The 13054-nt window shown below is 41.9% G+C and overlaps 1 long non-coding RNA gene across 6 annotated transcripts in view; it reads left to right on the top strand.

The window, feature by feature from the left end:
• The first annotated feature begins 10411 nt into the window (after nucleotides 1-10411).
• The window catches only part of LOC104910403, a 47496-nt gene continuing 44853 nt past the window's right edge, over nucleotides 10412-13054 (top strand). For 4 of the 6 annotated variants that reach the window (XR_793039.3, XR_004160102.1, XR_004160098.1 and 1 more), the window contains exon 1: nucleotides 10412-11347. This is a non-coding gene — a long non-coding RNA (uncharacterized LOC104910403). Of the gene's footprint in view, nucleotides 11362-13054 lie in introns of all 6 variants that reach the window. The other 2 variants (XR_004160100.1, XR_004160103.1) reach the window with 2 other exon arrangements.

Genomic DNA, 13054 nt, shown 5'->3' with positions numbered 1-13054 from the left:
TACTTCTGGCACTTCACAAAATCAACTGACTTCCATAATGTCATATTAGTTATGTAGAAGATTGCCTCTGGATCATTGTTCAGTAGAAGTAAGCACAGGCAATAGAGACTAAAGATCACAGACTCCTTTCATAAAAGACCCTTTTAGTAAGAGCTCGATAGGCATTGCTTTGTGATAGTTTTGAGGTTCTGCTGTTGTAAAAGGTGAAGGATCCTTGTGTCAGCTGAGCCTGGGGACGGAGGGCTGCCCAGCAGGCTGGCTTCTCAGAGCTTGCTCTTTGCACATTGCATGATGGCAGCTTGCCTTGGCAGGCAGGTTGTGTCCTGTGAGGGTGCTGTTCCCTTGGTCTTCAGGATGACAGCAGTCAGTGACTAATACTCGCCATGAAGTGGCAAATAAGTCTTCCATTCATCTGAACTTTCAGTCAAGATGGGGGATGAGAAGTGATTTCTGCCCATTTAAAGCAGCAAGTAAGTATAACAAACAGTGAAGTAGTTTAACGTTATCAGTAATCCTCTCTGGCACTGGTATATTTCTTCATCCTTTTCTGCCAAAGTGGAAAGCAAGGCTGGTGAATGCAGTCAGTGCTAAGGCTATAACCTCTACTATGGAACATCTTAGAGGAAGGCAATGGAGCTGGCTGCAGCTGTGGTAAATTCACTTCCACCCTCTGGAGGGAATCACTAAAATCCCCTCTGTGTCTTTGGGATGGGAAGAAGTACCCAGAACAAAGAGATTAGAAACAGGTGGAGCCACTGTTATGTTAGGAATTGGACATCCAGTTTTTAAAGGGATTTAGAAAGAGGAATCAAACTTTTTTCAAGTTCATTGTACATGCAAGGTTGCAGTGTTATGTACAGCTGATGCACATAAGCCTTTCCCAGATACTATAGACATTAACAACAGCTCTCCAATAACTGTAAGATGATACAAGTTTAGCAAGAATGTCAAGCATTTGTGGGAGCAGATAGTTTGAAAACATAACAGCTTTGCCTAGCCAGGTGGCTAAGTTTGCTTGATTGTGTTGACAGGAGGATAAAGCAGTTCATACAATGCACTGCATAGTTTCTTCCAGTTACCAGATGAGACTGGTTGGTGCTGGCTGAACAGACTAGGCTGCTATTGCAGCTTTCCTCTTGCCACCTTCTACCTTAATGCATTCCATTTTTCCTTTCATTACAAATTTCCAGGAATGGCTCTGTTAAAGAACACCTTCCTACCTCTTGCTGTGCTCTGAAATACAGTGATCTTGCAACAACTAAGGATCTACTGCATTATGGTGCAAGCTCTAGCATCCATCACTAAAATTGTAACAGAGCGGCAAAAAACCTAGCAGCAGGAACAGGACGTGTTGGTGAGACATAGAAGAGCTGTCAGGAAGGACACGGGTGCTCAAGGGAGCTCAAAGTGGGGGTGTTTGTCACAGGAACCATTTCAGTGAAGTTGCTTACAATAGAAACAGAGCTTCTGCACTTTGGAAGAGTCAGGGAGAAAAAGATCTCGGGGCACAGGAAAGAAGGCAAGGAAGATGTGGTCACTTTCTTGTCTGCACTCACTTATGGCCCAGCTATTGTGCATGCAGAAGTCTGCAAAGTTTGTTCCCTTATTGAAGGTGTCTAGGAAAGGAGGAGAGGTGCTGTGCCACTATCTGAAATGCTCTCTTATGTGATCACATTATGCACTTTAATTGCTTTTGGAAGGCAAAACCTTTCTTGCCTTCAGGCCTGCTAACCTATTTCTCATTCATTCTATGTCTGCATGTAATAGACAAAGCATGTGGGGCACTGCTGCTGAGCTTCTGGACTGACAGAGAGATGGAGTGAGGAGATGAGCTGGAGTAATGATGGCCACTGTGCCAAAATGTGGAGCAAACTCCTAGTGGAAGCTGAAGGTAGAAGTATTCACCCACCACAAATGAACTGGAGAAGACAGAGATGAACAGCAGAAAAAAATAATGAGTCCAAGGGGTAGTGGCTACCAAATAGGTCAGGTTTCTCTGGACTGTATCTTGTACACTGTGGTGCCTGAGTGCAGTGGACAATAAGGTATTGATATTACAACTTCTTTTTGACTTCTGGTAATCTCAGTATTTTCTCTGTATCAAAAGGATTTGTGTACCGTGTCTAGCAGTGTGCTTGATAGCCAGTATTGTCCGTCATCTGCTCTAGATTCTTATTAATGAAGGTGATGATCCTTTGATGGTGTGTCAGCCATCCCTGGCACACTGATGATCAATGCCACTGAACTGGGCCTTCTGCACTAGTGAGTTGATTGGGCTGGATTCCTGTCTTTAAGTGTTTTGGTGGCTGATTTTTTGTTTTTGTTTTGTTTTGTTTGCTTGTTTAATTGGTTTTGAAATCAGTCTAGTTAAAGAACTGCAGAAAGTTCCTGCAGATCAGTCCTTACAGAGCCTGGGTGTTCAGACTACAGTGGGTAGCTCCTGAACTCCAGTGATGTTGGACTGCGAGGAAGGAATCAAGCTTGTTCTCCTGTCCTGGGGGGAAGACAAAGGCCATAATGTATGTGTGAGGGGAGGGGTTTGTGGGGGGGAAGGGGACAAGACAACAGTTTAAGCAGCGTCTGCTGACTTTGAATTGTTGGAAACATCTTGTTCATGTGGCACATGCATATGATGTGATCTGTGCTTGCAAATGCAGTGACTACCTGTGCATATCAACTCGGTGTAATCTTTTGTGGAGTTAATAGCAGTAAATGATCAACTTAGATTTTCCAGCTTGTCTGGAGGTTAAATTTCTTTAAATCCCTTTGATGGAGGGAAGGCAAGTGCACAGCTTGGGCTGCGTGCTGTGACCTGTAACAGGATCTCACTGGAATATGCTAGCAGTGGTGGCCTTCGGGAAGGAAGGGAGATATTTATTGATATAAGGGGGGTGCAAGGTGGAGTAAAAGGAAGTTTAAAAATTAACAGAAGTAAGACCTTTCAGCTGTGACTGCTGGTAAAAAAATGAAAAGTAGACATGCCATAAACCAGATAAAAAGCACGTGGAGAGTAGTGAGACTGGAACATCCTGAGGTCTGAACAAATAAGTCTGCATACATTTGCATATATTGCAGTGCATTTGTACTAATAAGAAATGTGAGGTGGGTGTAGCACAACAGTTGTTCAGCCCGGTGGGTGCATGGAGAGAGCTCTCACATGGGAATGGGACATCTCTGGGAGCAGTGTGGCTGCGCAGATGAGGCAACAGTTGGATGCAAAGAAAAAGCCATGTCCTGGCAGGACTGTCGGATGAGATTCCAATGGAGTTGTGCTGCATCTTAGGTGGGAGTGTAGTTGTGACTAACACAAATAGTCCAGCCCCCAGTAAAACAACATGAGACATAAAATGAGTGCAGGTTGGCATGCAATGACTGTAAGACTAGTTTGCTGGGATGTCTGTCCCAAAGTGTAGCATCTAGGTCTCGAGACCTAGCTGAGTTATGGCTTTGTTCTTACCTCTTCTGTTTCCTTCTCCATCATTTTCAAGGATCTTCGTCTATCGAGTTTTAAGAAAAAGAACAAAACAGAAGACTGAAGGATTGATTTGTCATAGAGAAGAACAAGGCATGCTGCAGGCATTGCTTTGATAAAGCTGACCTTTCAGTTTTCCAGTTCAGTTTGTTACTCCCAGAAGTCTAGAGACATCTGAAGAGCCTGATCAGTATGGACTGTGAATATAGGTTATTGGTGTCCTGCATGTGGGTCCCTCAGTTCTGGGGCACAACTTGGCTTCTGAATGGCTTGCATATCAGTGCGATGAGAGGTTAGAGTACCCTGCACTTTGAAGTGCTGTCTTCCAATCCCTTTGTTCTTGGCAGTGCTGGATCATTTCTGTTAACTGAAGAACTAGGATTGCATCTTGCTACTTCTTACGTATGGGGACAGGAATGAGAAAAACTCACAGAACACCAGGAAATATATAGCACAGACTTCCTTCAACAGGATAGCCAGATAATAGCTGTGGTCCAGCCAGCCCTCTCAGATTGTCTAGTCTTGGTGGGAAATCATCAAATCTTCCTTTTAAGGGCTGATAGGAGCCAATGGAATAGAGACAGAGGGCTGTCAAGCGTAGATCACCATTAGGAAAGTTTGGTTATAATCAGAAGTAGAGGCAAAAGACAGCAAGCCTTGAGGGCCCTTGCAGATATTATTGATAGTTTGATCTGAATAAACTTTGGGATAAGGACTAGCAATGAACTCTTTGGCTGAACTGATGAGAAAGCTCGGCTGTGTCAGACTACAAGTCAATGCAGCTGCTAATTTTCAGCGTGACTGGCCTGACACATCTTCTGAATTGCATTTGCTATGCAGGTAAGCTCTTAGACCATATGTCTCAAAACTCTCATGTTGTCCTGCACGCAGCTATCTGGGCCTCTGATCAGGAGGTTTACTCCAAAGAGAAGTTAGATGAACACAGTGTCTCTGTGCAGCTGCTCACCTCTGTGCAGGTGAGGTAATCGGTGCATGTCTTCAGGTTCTCTTGTCTTTCTTTCTTGGTGTGAGGACCAGTTTTTTTTCTTGAATGTTCAGCAAATGGATTCTGATAAATGGAGAATAAGATCAATATTTAAGAATCTGGTAATGTGGGCAGGGTAGCTGTGCCAGCCCTAGCCCTGCAGATCCCAGCAAGCACATCTGCTGACATTGACTGTCCTGGATCCCTGCCCAGCATAGTGTCATCCAGCACCACCAGCTTCCTCCTGCTCCTTGGCCCCATGCAGGATCTCCATGTGAGTGTTACCTGGTTGCTGACTGTGTTTGCCATGTGGGAGAAGCAGATGGAAAAGCCCATGTGATGCAATCTTACAGCCAGGGATGTGCATGCTCCTTGTTCATCAAGTGCTCCTCTCCTAAATAGCAATCCCTGATCCTTGGTCATCCTTTCCCAAGTGCTGTCAGTACCTTGCATTCCCTCTTCTGCACCTAGCAGCCTTTATAACTCCTCCAGCAGCAGTGCTGTGTGTCTCCTGCTATCTTCTCTTTGCATATGGAAAAAATGTCCATTCTCCCAGCCTGCACTGCACCTTGGCTCTTCAAGGATGGACAAAGCTTGCAAAGCTGAGCTAGCAAGACAGGGTGAGATGGCGATGGAATTAGGGATGGAAGGTGTTAATGACTTCCTTGAAGAATACTGGGCGTTCATAGTAATATGAAAGTGCATGAAAAAAAACACAAAAGCTCAGGTCAACAGATGTAGCCTCAGTTTTCTTGCTTTCTTTTCAAATTTTCATCTGGTAAGGGTAATATGTTCCTCAAAAATGTAAAGATTAATCAGAAATGATGTCCAAAAACTACTGCTTCTAATACATACAGAGAATTGCTGTTGAGCAGAGTACTAGGTCATGCTTTCCTTGGCCAAACAAGTTTTGGATTTTTCTCTGTGGCTGGCAGATGCTCTTTGCTTGCACTCTGATCTTAAAGTAACGCTGTCTTCTTTCCATCTTGCACAAAACTCTTATTAATAGAAGCTTGGAAGCAGAGTGGATCAGATACACTATGAAAAGCTGAGCAAAAACCTGTTTTTCTGGATGGGGAAACTGAGGTGCAGACAGGCTCAGTGCTAAAGGTTACAGTGAATTTATGATTTTGGGTCTTCTGCTTTGCCTTTCAGCTCATACTACTGTTTTGCAATGTCAGTAACACCGGTGTGATGTTTTTGACTGTTTAGAGCAAGGTATTTGCATTTCAACCAGAAATATTTACCAAAGTTGAGTTGTTTGGACTGCTCATACCTCCTGCACAGGTTGATGTAATATTAGTATGATAACTACTTTATAGGGAGTTTGTGTCCTGATACACAGACTTCTGCAGGATGCTTTTTATTCATTTTCTGGCTACAACCTTTTTTTCAGGATCACTTAAATAAAGAGGTTTTCTGCAGCTAAGAACATCAGAGGGAATCAGTGTTCTCAACGGAAAAGAGACACTATCCAGACTAATTGTATGAAGCTAGGAGCACTAAGATTGAGGGATCTATGTAAAAGAATTTGTCACATAAAGCAAAACTATTTAATATGCATACACAGGTTGGATCCCTAGATAGAACATGTATTTCAGTCAACCTAAATGCTGGCAAAAATACTCATCTTGATGATGTATCTTGTGCAGCACTCATACTTAATTTCAAATAGTTTTAATCTGTATTTTTATTTCTAGAAAGGAACTTTCACGTAGTGCTTTTACTACTGCTTTCAATCAAGTTCTGTAACTGTGATAACAATTTTGGTCATACGTATCAGGCAAATGTAACCTGAGAGTTGTTAATTTTGAGTATAATTTCTTCTCAAAATTTGGTTTTCTTGTTAATGTTAAATCAAAGAATCATTGAGTGGTTTGGGTTGGAAGGGGCCTTTAAGATCAGATAGTTCCAATCCCCTGCTATATGCAGGGACACTTCCCTCTAGACTAGGTTGCTCAGAGTCCCATCCAGCCTGGCTTTGAATGCTTCCAGGGAGGGGTTTGATTGTTGTATGCAATATATGGAATCTCAGAGCTCTCACGGGGACTAGATGAGTTTTCAGTTCTCCAAGTATACAGTGGTAGTGTGATGTCTGGGCTCTGGCACCACTGCAATATCATTCTGAACAGATGTTTGGAGTATATTTAGGCCAGCTTGGGTGTCAATTCGTGCTGTAATTTAAATTCTACAAAAGGGTTATTTTACAGGGCGTGGAAGCCAGATGTCTAAATCCCACTGACTTTCAGAAAAAGTTGTGAACATAACTTCCCTTTGTATTTTTTCACAAAAGCAAGTGTGGAGTTCATGTAGTTTTGCTTTCTTCCCCCCTTGCTCATACAATCTCTTTCTGGTGTTAATCAGAACTATTGTTCTCATCTGGGCTGGTCCTGCGGAGTGGCGAGTTGTTAATCAAACAGTGCATGCCATCTGCTTGAAGCCATGTACAGTATGCTAGGGTAATCAAGGATAAGTGCTCTGTAGTATGCTCTGGTTTCCTGTTATCCTCTCTATTTTGTGAAATGACAGCTTCCCAAGCTTGTTTAAATAGACAGAATTGAAAAAGGAAAATACTTGTTTTGATGGCTGAGTGTCAGGGGTGTACATACCATGGCTTGTTTTCCTTTCCCTGGGCATGATGAAACAGCACCTGATAGCCACCTTATTTTGCTTGGCTGTGCTCTTTAGTTTCCCATTTTTTCTTACATGCATGCAAAACTATATAAAATAATGTAAGCCAGATAGTATTTGGGAGGTTCTCATTTAAAACAAGACTACACTGGCACACAAATTTGCACCATACAGTCGAAAATATGAGGTACAACTACTGTAGCTGTTTTGACACAAAGTTCTACAGGAAATAATTCTCTGACTGAGTTTTCATTGAGGTGCACAACTCTTTTGAGATTCCTTTTCTTTTCAGCATTTGTTTTACTCCTGTTGCTTATGCTGAACCAGTCTTCAGCTCAACTCAGAAGCAGCACGATCAGCACATGTGAGGAACAGGCAAACATCTGCAGGAGGGACAGGGCCTTCCTCAGGTGGCTTAATGTGGGCCTGATGTGTTGTAGGGCTGTGGGGTCAAGGCTGCAATACCCATATTGGTGTTGCTGTGTCAGGCTTTCTTATCCATTTGGTACTTCAACTGTTCTTCTGTGTATTCCATTAGCATCACTGCTTACTGCTCCCAGCTCCCATTCTTGTTGTTGCACTGCTCTTTCAACTGTGCTGTCTGGCCCGTTGGGGCAATTGTAGGCCGAACAGGGCTGGGAATGGATCCATCTACAAAGAACCACTTATTTTGCTGGGTTGTTTTACAGGTAGATCAGCTCTCTGATCAGATTCATTGCATGCCTGTTCAAGCAGCTTGTCTGGCAGAGCAGAGAGAGAGGTAAAATGGAGAAGTTGTTAAAACCAGCTGGAACAGCACCGCTCCAGAGCCGAAGCCCATCTGTTATTACTCAGCCATGAAGTGCTTGGACCAAATACATCCCTTTCTGTCCTTTTGCCTGGATCATTCAGTCTTCCATAATGTTGAATGAGGAAGAGATCCTTGTTTATGTTTGTAAGAGTGCCATCAAATTTCATTTACTCCTCCAAAGAACCTCGAGGACTTTTTACAGTCCCCTTCAATGAATAGTTAAGTCATGCACAAGAAATTCAAACCAGACTCCTGAATTTGCTGTTATCCAGCACACAAGGATTAATCAGGGTTATAGGCAGAAGAACTATTAGATGACATGGATGTGGATGCATGATCTGGATTTTGTGGCAAGTGATATCATGCTGAATGTTCATACCCTCTGTTATTCTTTCTCTCTTGCTGTTTTCACAGCAGGCAGAACTGAAGTCAATTCAGTAATGCTTTTTGGCACCGGAAAATATTTAAAGTTGCAGTATTGCTCTCCCCCTGACCCATAGACATCACTTGAATTGAAGAGGTTGTAGATTGAGATTACATTCTAACATCAGAAATCTGTCTAATCATTCATCTCTGTGGTGAGGTGTTTAAGGATGTGATTATTATTCAAAACTTAAGAAACAGAGTTATGGTAAGAGGAGATAATAAAAAATGCATTTCAGTAGTTTACAATAAATAGAATATTATGAAATGATAATATACTAACATATTGTACTTGACATAAAAACCTTGGATTTTTTTGTACGTCAATTTTTAGACAAATTTATGTTTGATTGACTAAGAAAAACCATCTCCACAGGTAACACTGCTTGCCCTCTGCTTATTGCTTGACAATTAAATGAGATTTTCATACATTATTTTTTGAAGAGCTGGTCATAAATGGCTTCATAAGGACACATTTTTAACACTAGATAACTCTTCAGTTGCATCCACTACATCCGTTTATACTGCTATTGCATGCGCAGGTGTTTTGTACTTGAGGTAGAGGCTGACATTTGAGCGGTGAGGGTCCCATGCTGTGAAATTCCCCATATGATACATTGGCTTCTCAGAAACAAGCTGGTGAGCTAAAAAGGGAGATAACTGGTTCATACACAAACTAGCAGATATAATTTCACTCCTGTTAATCTGGAAGTGGCTCCTTATGTTTATAATACATTGTTTTTTAAGGAAAGTGGACTTTTTTAAGTGGACTTTTCGTTTTTAAGTGATTCCAACTATTGCAGGTCTCTCAGGAGCCTGTGTCAGAAGGCAGCTTTAAGAAAAATGGTGGTTGCCTAGGATTATCCATACTGTTGAGGATGAACTTGCTACTGTTATGGGGCTCTTCCTGTCGTGGCAGTAGATCATTTCATGTTCAATTTGTGATTTCCTATACTTCCAGCTTTTATTTTGCAGAATTTCTGCTCAGTCTTTCCTCACTTTGGATTTGTGCAATGAATTATCCCTGAGCGTAGCACTTTGAACTTAAAATTACTGAATTAGGTATTATGTACCTTGCAGTTTTTCAAGGCCATTTTGTGTTTTGTTTGTTTCTGCTTTGAGGCTTGCAACACCTTGCAGCTTGTTTTCATTAGAAAAGGATCTGCACTACCTTGTCAGCCAACACTGGCTGTCTTGGAATGAAAATATAGGATAATACCAATACCTCTCTGTCTAACATAAGGCTATCTAACGCACTCTTACAGAGCCATAAGGAAGCTTTGAAAATTACTATTTGAATACATTTTTCAACTTGTTTTGCATTTCTCATATAAAATCCGTAACTAGATTTTCCCACATTCGATCATGGGAATATTGTGGGAGACAATATCCAAAGTCTTGTCAAAGTGACAGCTGTATCATCACTGTTGTATTTCCTACAGGTGCAAGGTAATTTTCCTTCTAGTCATCCTAAAAAATGGACTGTGCTTTTTCTTCTTCAGTCCAGTGGCTATTCACTGAAAGTAGAAGTATTGACATAAGCAGGTTTTGCTAGAATGAACAAAATGTAAGTGTTCGTTCAAAGGCATGTCTTTATTTGCTTAAAATTTTAGGAACAGGCCAATTTGTTCAGTAAATAAAATTCGCTTGTGACCTTCTGTACAACCTCTCCATGCCCTCCAAGCTGGTGGTGCTGCAAAATATAGATCTCTCCTGCAATTAAATACTTTGAGGTTTCTGAGAAGATAGCACTGGTTGTTTCCTACCAAACTGGAAGGAAGTTACATCTTTAATGTATGTGTCTGGATTACAGGATGTAACCAGACAAGTCTAAGTAATTACAAATTCCCTGTTTCAGAGACATCTTGGAAGGGCTCTGGATAAAGATTTTGTTTTCAGCAGCTACCAGAATTGCATTTCTCCTGTTGTTTTGTTTTTGAATTTTAGTTTGCAGAAGTAGCTGGTTGGTGTTTCTAACTGTCAGTAGCTATGTGAGGAGTTTTATGTATATGCAGCTTTAAATCAAATGTATAGTCCTGTTTTGTGAACCCACTGTATTCTGCAGTACACACTGAGCCATAAAATATCAACAATAATATTTTATTCAGTAATGTGAGATGTGACTGTGGCTTCTTTCCACATGTGAGTAGGTTGATCTTTTTTTTAGCTTAGTGGAAACAGTAAATGACATGGTGGAAGACAATCCACTGGAAACATGCAAAGTCCATTCATGGTGACAAGCTGTGTCATTTCCTACCTCAGCACAGATAGACTGTCTTGCCCACCTTACTTCCTTCTATCTTTTTTTTAAACACCACTTCAGACCCTTATGGTAAGAAATTCATTGGTGGTTCTTCTTGACCTCACGTCTTCATGGGTTCAAAGACATGTAAAACATTTTCATTTGCAGTATGTTGAAGGCATTAGGCTCTTGTATTTCTCTCCCGGTAAAAGTCCTTTGCCTGGAAGCCTTGACTTGGTACTGCAGCAGCACAGCATTGCGGAGTTGCTGTTACAAAGCCCAGGAAGATCTGTTTCACTGGGCAGTCCTGATTTCTACACAGCTTGTTTGGCAGTAAAATTAGAGGTTGTTTAAGGCTTTTGCTCTGTTGGTGAAGCACACTGATATATCTGTTGCAACATTCCCTTAGACTAAAGTTATTTTTCAGAACTATGGTCAACTTGAATGCAATAAAAATGATCAAAAGTCTCAAAAGCACAGTCTGTGATAAAAGACTGAGAGGACCGGGTTTGTTCAGCTTGAAGAGGTTGAAGAGAGGTATGATAACAGTCTTCAAATACAAGAAAGGTCACTGCAAATAGGAAGGGGTGAAGCCTTTGCTTGTATTATACTTCTTGGCTTTTGAACCCAGCCCAGCAAGATTACCAGATCTAAGGTTAGTGTAATAACAGTACAAGTCATGAAGCTGTGAAGTCGTTGGTACTGTTGTCAGTCCCTAAGCCTGCAGAGCAGTTCTTTTTTGCTGGCTGAAACTGAAATCTCATCTGCAGACCATTGTTTCTAAGTGAGTGGCTGCAGGAACCGGTAGGTGCTACCTGGTAGGTCTCTGAAGGCAGGTTCTGCTCTTACCGTTTACTTGTCTTTTCCTCTCATCACTCTCCTCTCTCACTTTGTTTTTGGAAACAGCTAGCATTAGTTGCAGCTGAGGTTTTTAATTTCATGGTCAGTTGTCCACTAGAATTTGGGCTGGGCTGTTTTGTCACAGTGAAAACTGAGAGGAGAAAGCAGTGTAGGAAACTACTGTGTCAGTGCCCGTAAGGAATAGGTGTGGATATAGTTGACAGTTACCAGCTTGTACTAGAACTCAATTTTGATGTGGTTCTGCATGGAGAGATTGCAAAACTGCCCATGTTTTAAACAGCTGATCGGTAGTAATCTTTTCTTTATTGCTAAAATAAAGAGTGACACAACAGAGGGGGACTGATAACCTCTGCTCTTGTGCACAGATGGGGAAAATCTCCCTGTTGAAAGCTGCACACTCATATTTATTTTTCCCCAGGTTCCAGGAGGCAGAGGTGCTGCCCCTCTTAAAGCCTTTTGGCCCTCATTCACTGTGCCCTGACAGTTCTTATTCTGGTGAAAAATTTGGAGAGAGCAGACTAACTGTAGAGTCCCACAGGACTCACACGCTGGCTCCCTGTTTGCTGTTGTATCTTCTCACTAACCCTGAGGGCTCCCAGAGCTCAGCAGCAACAATGTGTTTGGAGCTAACAGAATGGATTTTTATTTTTTTATTTTTAAACTCAAATATTTTGAAAAAGATGTTTAGAGCCCTGAGAGAGCTTGAGCAAATTTTGTTCTTCCTCCCAGTGTTCTTTTCCAAAGTGACCCCTCTCTGAAACTGGTGCTCACCGTCAGCTTGCTCACATATTTCCCTCAGTTGGGCTGCAGATTGATCAGTCATTTGGTAGGTGTCTGGAAGTATGCTCTGGTTTCAGATCAGCAGAGTTTAGGACAGGAGAAACATACCATCATTAGATGGTATAATTACAGAAACAAGCAGCCTGCTGGTTTTTAAAACCCCAGATCATTTCCTTGCAGTGGAAGAGTAAGTTGCAATTATATTGTAAATATGATTGGCCATTTTTGATGTTCAGACACATGCTGTACAGTCAGGTATGGCTTCACAGTGAGCTTAAGACCACGTTGCTATTGAAAATAGTGGTCATGCCATGAAGATGTATGGATGAGCCTTACTTTGGATCATCCACTTGTTACAAATGAGACCCTGGCTGCACAAGTACTATGGCTGATGTGAAGGCAGAGCAGGGAGGGCAGGGCTGTGTGGGGCATATAGAGCACAGCACAGCATCGTGGCTGGCTGTGAAACCTCAGGCTCACAGCCTGGCTTGGGTCAGGCAGCAGCTCTGTACCAGCACTGAGTGCTTTGTCCACTTATCTGCCCTGCAATGGCTGTTTGTCCCGTTTGCCCAGCACATTGAGAGCTGCTTCTTTCCTAAGATCATGAAAACTTTTCCATTTCATAATTTCAAATTCTCATTGCATAGGCTAGATCAGTGAATGCCTTTTCTGTCTCTCTTCTCTTTGCTTTTGGACTGACTTCTCTTATCAGCTACGAAGCATTGCACCCACTTTGCCCTTGCTAATTCTTGGTGCTTTGACATGCCAGATTGATAGAAGAGCTCTCCTGAATGGTCTCTATCAGCATATTAGGAAATTTTCCCCTTCTTTCTAGATTTTAGAGAGATTGTAACAACAACAACAACAACA

Source organism: Meleagris gallopavo, chromosome 1 (genome assembly GCF_000146605.3).
Source record: "Meleagris gallopavo isolate NT-WF06-2002-E0010 breed Aviagen turkey brand Nicholas breeding stock chromosome 1, Turkey_5.1, whole genome shotgun sequence".
NCBI lineage: Eukaryota > Metazoa > Chordata > Aves > Galliformes > Phasianidae > Meleagris > Meleagris gallopavo.
Note: the sequence above shows the minus strand (reverse complement) of the source record. Positions and strands in the feature narration are given on the sequence as shown.